Genomic DNA, 9,905 nt, shown 5'->3' with positions numbered 1-9,905 from the left:
GTGTCTGTAGTAGTAAGTTGATATTTATGTTGCAAGTTTCGTGAATTTTTTTTTAAATTTTATTTTCAGTTTTAAGGGCTTGGAGAAAATGTAGTAGTAAGTTGATTTTTGCAATAAATTTTGGAGTAAGCTAAAGAGCTATCAATATATAGAAATATTAGTTTTCTTTATTATCAATAAACTCGAAATCAAGTCTTTTTATGAAAATACTATATGGATTGTTATTTTGTTCCTAAGCATCAAATCATTTAGTCAATCAAATTTTGTAATCAATTTGCATTTTTTATCCAAATGATCATATACTGATACTGATTTGTGTATCATGTACTAATTGACACACTATTATAGTTTAATCAAATCATATGTCATATTTTACCACTAAAATGCAAGTTGTCTCCCCCCTTAATGTAGACAAAAAGCTCCTCAACATAGACCAATTAAGTGCATGCTTTAATAAAACAACTAGAGAATAATGGGACATCAATTAATGCATATAGTTTTTTAATCAGCAATTAAGTGAATGCCTCTTTGCCTGCAATTAATCAAAAACAAGTGCAGTCTCAATTTAGGGAAGGAGTCCTATGTGTGCACATGCATCCAACTTAGTTTTGCCTCTGCCAACTAGAACATGAGAGGTGATGATGCTACTAATAGTAAGCATTATAGGTAACTGTATCTTTGCTTTGGTCATTTATTTTTCTACATGTATAGTGATCACCACTTTACTTTCACACACACAGTAAAAATAAGTCAAAGACAAAGACAAAAAAAAAGATTAGCAATTTGGGTTCTCTCCTTACAAATATAGTTATACCCCCTCAGCAATTAGTTTGTCTCGCTATTTTGTGATTTGTAATAGCTTATTTAGGTTCCCTCGACAGGCCAGTCCTAGAACTGATGAGAGGAAGAGCTGATATCCCACTTTGTTGAGATATTTTGCTTAAGGTTCTTGTTTCCTTTGTGAAACAGGAATTCCTATTACGACTTGACTCTCTTGTTGTGCTGCCGAGGTGCTGTCGAAATTTTCGCTGCGTGCAACATTCTTAACCTTATTGAAGACCCTCTTCTATAGTAATTTGGGTTCTCTCCTTACAAATTTTGACGAAATGATAGTACACTTGAACACACATAAATACATATACACGTCACGTTTACATACCTAATGGGATAGAAGCCTTCCTTCGACAGTCGGTCACACACATTTGTTCTAAATTAAAATGATATATATAGGGATATGCTCACTTCCATTAATTTTTAAATTCTAGATGCGGACAGTTCCTGAAAAATCGTTCATGAGCATACCACGTGATCGGAGGCATCTAGACACCCGATACAAGGATGGAATAGAAGCCTTCTTAGCCTACTCTGACACCAACCCTTTACGGTCGCTGAGCGGGTTGATTTTCTGTTCTTGCTAGAATTGTAGGAATGGTAAAATGCTCACTAGGAGTGACGTAAGTTTCCATCTGTCAATCAATGGATTTGATAGCTCTTATGTATTTTGGAGTCATCACGGTGAAGGCGTCCCGGTGATGCAATCAGAGGAAGAATTCACTGAAGTCAGCAATCCGACAGTTGACACGACTGATATGTTAGAAGATATTCTTGCAGCGCCATCGGTGAGCGATGTCAACACTAATGATATGTTTCAAGATGTAGATCGATTGATGAGACTTGTTGAAGAAAACGAGTCACCGTTATACGAGGGTTGCAAGGAGTTCACAAGGCTTTCTTTTATGCTGCGGCTTCTTCATATCCAAACACTCAGTGGGATGGCTGTTACACATTTTGAGATGTTATTAGATTTGCTCAGGAAAGTCATCCCAGGCAGCGAGAAGAGAATCCCTGCAACCTCTTACGAAGCTCACAAGATTGTTGATACGCTGGGGCTTGATTACAAGAAGATAGACACATGTCCTAATGACTGCATCCTATATAATAAAGGTAATGAAGCTCTTGAGGAATGTCCGACGTGTCATGTATCACGCTGGAAAGAACATACGGGCACATCCGAAGGCGGTTCATCCAATAAGCAGAGCAGAATCCCTGTGAAGGTTCTTTGATATTTTCCAATTATTCCTAGGCTACAGAGGTTTTTTATGTCTGCCGAGCTGGCTGAGAATATGCGATGGTATTCGACCAACCGAAAAGAGGACGAAAAACTGAGACATCCTGCTGATGGTGAAGCATGGAAGCACATCAATCGTATATACCCCGACTTTGGTAAGGAGTCTCGGAATATTAGGTTGGGGCTTGCTAGTGATGGATTTAATCCATTTGGATTAATGAGCTCCGCTTGGTCTACCTGGCTAGTGTTGCTAACACTGTACAACCTACCGCCGTCGATGTGCATGAAGCAGCCGTACATGATACTATCACTCTTGATCCCTGGAAGATATTCTCCTGGAAATGACATCGACGTTTTCCTCCAACCATTAATTGACGACCTGAAGCTTCTCTGGGAAGAAGGTGTCAGCACTTATGACGCTTATGGTAAGGAGTCTTTCTATATGCGGGCAATGGTCATGTGGACAATTAATGACTTTCCGGCATATGCTAACCTGTCTGGATGGTCGACAAAGGGTCAGATTGCTTGCCCGGTTTGCATGTCAGACTATGAGGGAAAGTTTCTAAAATACAGCCGTAAGTTTTGTTATTGGGAATACAGAAGATGGTTGCCTACAGGGCACAAGTTTAGAAAGTTAATAGGAAAGTTTGACAGCAATCTAGAAAACAGACCGGCACCACCAAGGATGACCGGGGAAGAAATATTTGAGCTTCTACATCCACTACCTAGAAAAATATTTGGAAAGAAAAGATTCAACAAAGAAAATCCATTTGGGGTTAGGAGAAAAATATTGAAGCAAAATTGGAAGGGAAATGGAAAGGGTAAGCGACTTCTCAAAGGCAATTCGAAAGGAAATAAGCCTCGCAGAGCCAAGTCGCATGGGCGTGTCTCTAAGGGCACTGAACTTCAGCATGGATGGTCAAAATTCAGTATATTTTATCAGTTGCCATATTGGAGAAGTTTAAAAATACGTCACAACTTAGATGTCATGCACATCGAGAAGAACATATGCGACCATATTGGAGAAGTTTAAAAATACGTCACAACTTAGATGTCATGCACATCGAGAAGAACATATGCGAGAATCTCTTGAACACTTTGTTGCAGGACTGTCATGCACATCGAGAAGAACATATGCGAGAATCTCTTGAACACTTTGTTGCAGGATGGGAAAAAAATTGAAAGATGACTTAAGGGCACAACGAGACCTAGCAGAATTGAACATTCGTCCTGAACTGCAAGCTATAGATAAGGGAGACAAAAAGTTTGAACTCCCAGCCTCCCGTGTCATACTATCGAAGGATGAGGTCCATAATATGTGTTTATTTCTAAAGTCTGTGAAGACACCGGATGATATGCTTCAAACATTTTAGCAAATGTGCATATTGAGGATAGAAAAATCTGGGGACTCAAGACACATGACCATCATATTCTATTACATCAACTTCTCCCGGTTGCGTTGCGACATGCTGAGAAGGAACTCGTGAAGGTGGTAATAGAATTCTACGGTTTCTTTAAGCAGTTGTGCTCCAAGGTGATTGATGTCAGGGAGTTTGAAGAATTAGAGGGACGTATAGCTAATACACTGTGTAAAATAGAAATTCTATTTCCACCCTCGTTCTTTACGGTCATGGTGCATCTCACAATACATTTAGCATATGAAGCCCGTATCGCAGGACCAGTTCAATATCGCTGGATGTACCCTGTGGAGAGGTATTTATTATTATAATGTTCAATTAATATTTATCAAATTCCGTTGCTCGGTTTTATTTTATCACAAATCATGAAACTATATGCTTGTAGGTATTTGGGTTTCATGAAACAATTGATGCATAACCGTGCACGTCCAGAAGGGTCGATCGCAGAGAACTACATAAGTAACGAGAGTTTGAATTTTATCTCTCGTTACTTGCGGGGCGTAGAGACAAGGCTGAACCGTCCCTCCCCAACGAATAATTGACGGAACATTCTATAATGATCGTGGAGAGGATACTAGATTCCCCAGAATGGAGCTAGATCAAGCCCACACATATATCCTGAGCAATGATACTACATTTAACATATACGCGGCGTAAGTATTTAGCCGTTTGAATTAGATCACATTCAATCACAATAATTATCTCTATTTAACCGTTATAAATGATTTTATTCTAGGCTTCACATCCGATATGTCCAGACTACTCTTAAATGCAGAACAAAAAATAAAAGAGTTATGGACACACACTCTTGACAATTCCCTGCATGGCTGAAGGGTGAAGTAAGATATTCTTTACATATCTGATTAGTATATCAAATATACGTGCCTACCACCAGATATTTAAACTATTTGTTTTATTTCTTAAAGGTTGACCAACGGATTACGAATGGGGTTAACCTGTCTGAGAAAATATGTTTATATGCCAGAGGTCCTTCTAACATGGTTAAGCATTATGGAGGCTACTGCATCAATGGCTTTAGGTTTAACACCATCGGTTTCGAAGAGAGACGGCAAACGCAAAACAGCGGTGTGTTTTGCTCATTTTCGCAACTGTCATACGCTAGTTCAAAAGATCTAAATCCGATACAAGGTAAATTCTATTGCTACGGTCAGGTAGAAGACATCGTGGAGATTTTCTATGGGATTAATAAGGAAGTCAGACATGTGATGTTTAAGGTTCGTTGGTGTGAGCTGAAAAAGACGAAGGATGACTACAGTTACACACTCGTTAATCTTAACAAGGAAATATATCAGAATGAAAAGTATATGTTAGCTGCTCACGCCAAACAGTGCTTTTATGTCAAAGATATAATGAAAAATGACGAATGGGTTGTCCTTAAGAATCCGCCTAGAGCCTACATTCATGAAGCTGTGTCTGACGAAGATTACGATGAGGAGGTTATCTTGGCCGACGAAACAGTTACTGAGTTTTCCTTGACACAAAATAATAATCTGATGGATGAAATTACACTAGCACGCCCTGATGTACCTGCGATTATATGTGAGCCAAGGCGTAAAGGTAAAAAACCAGTTCACTGCGGAGTCCATAAAACTATAAGAACAGTCCTTTTGTCGGCACGTACATGGTCTCAGGCTAACCGCACACGGTCACAGAGTAGAGCCTCAACATCATCATAATAATGTATCAATTTGTGTCATGTATTATAGTATTGCTTTTATATTATCTGTTTGACTGGTTATCATGTATCAGTTTGTATCATGTAATATAGTATTACCTTTATATTATCTGTTTGACTGGTTATCATATGCCAGTTTGTGTCATGTACTATAGTATTGCCTTTACATTATCCGTTTGACTGGTTACCATGTGTTATTTATTAATTATTTGCATTATATGCATTTGTTGGATGCTCATTATATTTTCAAAGTATAGATGACAAAAGGACTACGTAAGAAAGAACTTGAGAGACTTTTTGGTGGACATTCTAGAGGCGACGCACATGCCTCTACGTCAGGTATTTTTATTTATATGTTATATCTGTACATTTCTATAAACTATTAATGTGAGCCTAACATTATTTTTTAACATTTTCTACACAGAACGCAGAGATGCTACACATGACTCGCCGCCACAGGACACAGGCAGCGGAGATGCTTCACATGATGCAGAGGCACATGCTGATCCTACACAGCATGCTGAGATACCATCGCCGCCGCCGCTACGTGCAGATGTATTGGAGGAGCGGAGATATGAGCCAAATAGTGCAGCTATAGAAGCTACACCACTACCACCAGATTCTATTCTAGATCAGCGAGTCCACGACCCAGCCAAGGTGAAAGGTGATTGGGAATCTTATCATGCTTTGTGACCTATAGCGCAGCGTAGGTACAAACAAGCAAGGCGTAGATGCATCGAACTGAAAGGTGTGAATAGATTTTTATACTTTATCGGTTATTATTTTACTTTTTATCATTGATATGGATTGATTTATATGCCACCCGATTTTTATTGTTTCGCAGGTACCGAGCGACCTCCTAAGCACGGTCGCAGTGCTACCAAGCCATAGAACCTCATCCCTGATATTCATCTGAGGGCCGTGATCCGATGGGAGCACGGAGTGCCTGTCGGGGCATTTGCTAATGCTTTCAATAATTTTCTCACCGCTTTAGCCAAGAGACATGATTTCTTTAATATTTTTTTGACGTGGAAATCACAACGAATTGATGCGCTGGTAGCTTGTTGGAGATATATATGTGTGAGTTATTTATTTGAATTTTCATCATTTGGAGTTATTAGATTATTATTATGTTTAATACACTGATTTGTATCTCTTTTTTTTATATGCTGAAGTGATTTTTCTTCCTTGACGATAACATTTGTGCCTAGACTTACTGCTTCATGCAAATCAATCTATCGTTTAAGAGGTGGCGATCTGAGGTGAAGAAAAAGTATTTTGTTCAAATAACAAATGATTGGGAGCGCTTCTGGCATCTTGACGAGCGTGTAGATGGAGTAGAATTTTTTGCACTTTGTGATTACTGGGACACGGCTGAAATCCAGGTATTATTGTCGTACATTTTTTTCATTTTATATGCTGAATTTCTATATTTTCCTGATTTGACATTATTTTCTAGGCTCAAGCTGAAATAGCAAGGAGGAACCGCAACGCTCCCCGTAGTTACGAGCACCACGGGGGCTCCAGGTCCTTTAGCCAGCATTATCATCAATTGGAGCATGAGGTATATAATATATTAGCTTATAAATTGTCAATTTGAGTATACTTTATGTGTTATGGGTTAATAATATATTTGAATAAAATAGGGAAGGGGAGATCTCGGACATTTTGCAGATCGTATTTTGACTTCTTGGAGCCCGAATTACGCCGATGAAGAGAAGAAGGCGAAGAACAAGGATCTGGCTTCATTTGTATATTCAATTTTATAATAATGCATCATTAAAAAGTTGACTTGCCCGGGTTATTTTGATATATCGCAGGAGAAATTACATGCCAAGGTACAAGAGCAAATATCTCAGTCTCATGTCGGTTCTAGCACTCCAGCCCGACTAAGTAGAGAGGAGGAGGACTCCATCATCGAGACGGTCATTGGACCAAGTAGGAAGAACAGATACCGGTGGAGAGGATCCGAGCAGAGGCCACACGAGTCTAGTAGCACCTACGAGTCTGCAGCACCACCAGGAACACTAGGAAGCAGTTCATTTCAAGAATCGATGGAGCAGCGGATGAAAGCGATTGAAGATTGGTAGTCACAGCAAACAACATATCAGCGGATTGCGGAGGAAGAACGGAGACGCCGGGAGCAGCAAGCATTAGAGTTCACACAGTTCATGTCGACTCAGTCTCAGGAGGCTCATGAGGCATATAGGAGACGATTTATGGCGGATCAGGTAATTTATATATTTTACTTTTTAAATTAAATGAATTAAATATATTTAATTCTTACTTAGTTATGAATATACCATGTGACTAAATGATATCACACACATCGATACACATTTTTACATACAAACCCTAACTCTAACCCTAACACAAAGCCCAAAATATATACGTATAATATTTTTATGTGATTGTGGTGTTGATGGTGCGTGTGTGCGTAGTGGTGATGGTATTGGCTGGTGGGTTGATTGGTTGGTAACGTTGTGGTGTTGTGTTGTGGTGGTCGTTATGTGATTGGTTTGTGGGGGGTTTGGTCGTGGTGGGGAGGGGGAGGAGTGGGATTGGGTGTTGATGGTGGGTGGAGTGTGGTGCATGCGTGCATGCGTGTACGCGTGCGTGCATGCGTGTACGCGTGCGTGCATGCGTGCGTGCATACGTGCATGCGTGCACGCGTGCATGCACACGTGTATGCGTGCGTACATGCGTGCACACGTGTACGTGCATGCGTATACACGTATGTGCATGTACGCGTATAAGCATGTAGCGTACATGCGCGTATGGTGAGAAATTGTGCGTGTACGCGTATTGTTGTAAAAATTATGCGTGCATGTGTTGTTAGGGTGTGTACATGCGTTGTTGTAAAAATTGTATGTGTGTGCGTATAATACATAAGAATATGCCATGATACTCTTTTATTGCTATACTTGAATGTCATGCCATGTTGTTAACGTTTGATTGATATTTACAGGCCGGGACTTCTAGACAAGGTGGAGCTGGTGATGAGGAGGATGATGATGATGATCTAGAAGACTGATTTCTTTTTTTACCTTTGAAAACAATGAATGAGTGTTGTATAAATAATATTTATCATGGTGTGTACTGTATAAACAACGTTTATTATGTTGGGATATTTTAATTAAATTATATGTGTTATATATGCGTGAGAATGAATATTATACTGCTGATTGAATAGGGTTTTAAATTTATTATATTATTGTACAAGTTTTTTCAATTTTCAAATTATTTTTAAAAAAATATTGGAAATATTTAGCGACGGATTAGCCATCGCTAAATGATCTTTTAGTGACGGAAAACAGATACGGGGGACAAATATTACCGACGGATTTTCCGTCACTAATGTTAATAGCGACGGAATATTCGTTTAATTAATTATTTTATTTTTTTAAAAAATACTTATAGCGACGGTTTTTCCGTCGCTAATAAGTTTTAGCGACGGATTTTCCGTAGCTAAAATGAGTTATAGCTACGGAATATCCGTCGCTAATGTTTTTTTATTTTTTAAAATAAAGTAATGCGACGGATTATCCGTCGCTAATTTTCCGTCGCTACAAATTAGCGACGGAATATCCGTCGCTAAAATTGATTTTAGCTACCCCCACTGTACTGATGGTCTTTTGGCGACGAAATTTTATTTTTTTCGTCTCTAAATGTTTTAGCGATGGCTTTTCTACTTTTAGCGACGGATTTGTCCGTCGCTAAAAGTCATGTTTCCAGCAGTGCATTGAGATTTTAATTATGATTACTCATTCTTGTTTAGAATAAATAACCATAATACTCATAGAATTTTTGGTAAATTCTCAGCCATCAACGATTTGATATGCCTTTACCGATTATCGTTTGAATCGGGCTAGTATGTGAATTATCTAAATCCGTTTCACATATAACGTTGAGCTAAAAGAATTAAACTCTTTTAGACTTTAAACTACAATATTGAATATGTAGGCTACATGTGTTAGATGTAGGCTTATCTCTAATAAGGGATAGAGATAACATCTCCCATGTGTGAATGACATGGATTTTGGAATGTAAATAAATTACATTTCCCATACAGGAAAATGAGCCCAAAGTTAGAGAGGGAGAATTTTATATTCTATCTCTTGGTCTCTTGTTTGTTGGTAGAGATAAACCCAAAATTAAAGAGGAAGAATTTTATATTCTATCTCCTGGTCTCTTGTTTGTTGGTAAAGATAGACCCAAAATTGGAGAAGAAGAATTTTATATTCTATCTTCTGGTGCAAAGGAAACTCAAAGTGGGATCTCCACTTAGAGAATCTGGATTGGTTTGAATAATCCTAACTGTCATAAGGTTTGATTATTTAATTCAAAAGTGGATCTTTCGTTCACAAAATGAATCAAAAGGAGATTTTGGTTGTGGTCCTAACTGTAGTAAGGTTTGACCAAGTGAGAGTTTTGAGACGATCCTAACTGTAGGAAGGTTTGATCGTTTGATTTGTGGACCTCTCGTTCATTGAAGGAATCGAGAGGGGATTTTGGTTGTGGTCCTAACTGTAGTAAGGTTTGACCAGGTGAGAGTTTTAAGACGATCCTAACTGTAGGAAGGTTTGATCGTTTGATTTGTGGACCTCTCGTTCATTGAAGGAATCGAGAGGGGATTTTGGTTGTGGTCCTAACTATAGTAAGGTTTGACCAGGTGAGAGTTTTGAGACGATCCTAACTGTAGAAAGGTTTGATCGTTTGATTT

At 38.8% G+C, this 9,905-nt stretch overlaps 2 long non-coding RNA genes across 2 annotated transcripts; both read left to right on the top strand.

The window, feature by feature from the left end:
• The first annotated feature begins 5,439 nt into the window (after positions 1-5,439).
• On the top strand, positions 5,440-6,918 carry LOC109827503. The gene is made up of 6 exons (XR_002243451.1): positions 5,440-5,521; positions 5,607-5,930; positions 6,027-6,262; positions 6,358-6,567; positions 6,642-6,746; positions 6,829-6,918. It is a non-coding gene; the product is annotated as an uncharacterized LOC109827503 (long non-coding RNA).
• Positions 6,919-7,011: 93 nt separating this feature from the next.
• LOC109827498 lies at positions 7,012-8,339 on the top strand. Its single transcript, XR_002243450.1, has 2 exons — positions 7,012-7,413; positions 8,151-8,339. It is a non-coding gene; the product is annotated as an uncharacterized LOC109827498 (long non-coding RNA).
• Positions 8,340-9,905: the final 1,566 nt, after the last annotated feature.

Source organism: Asparagus officinalis, unplaced genomic scaffold (assembly GCF_001876935.1).
Source record: "Asparagus officinalis unplaced genomic scaffold, Aspof.V1 AsparagusV1_Un271, whole genome shotgun sequence".
Taxonomy (NCBI): Eukaryota; Viridiplantae; Streptophyta; class Magnoliopsida; order Asparagales; family Asparagaceae; genus Asparagus; species Asparagus officinalis.
Note: the sequence above shows the minus strand (reverse complement) of the source record. Positions and strands in the feature narration are given on the sequence as shown.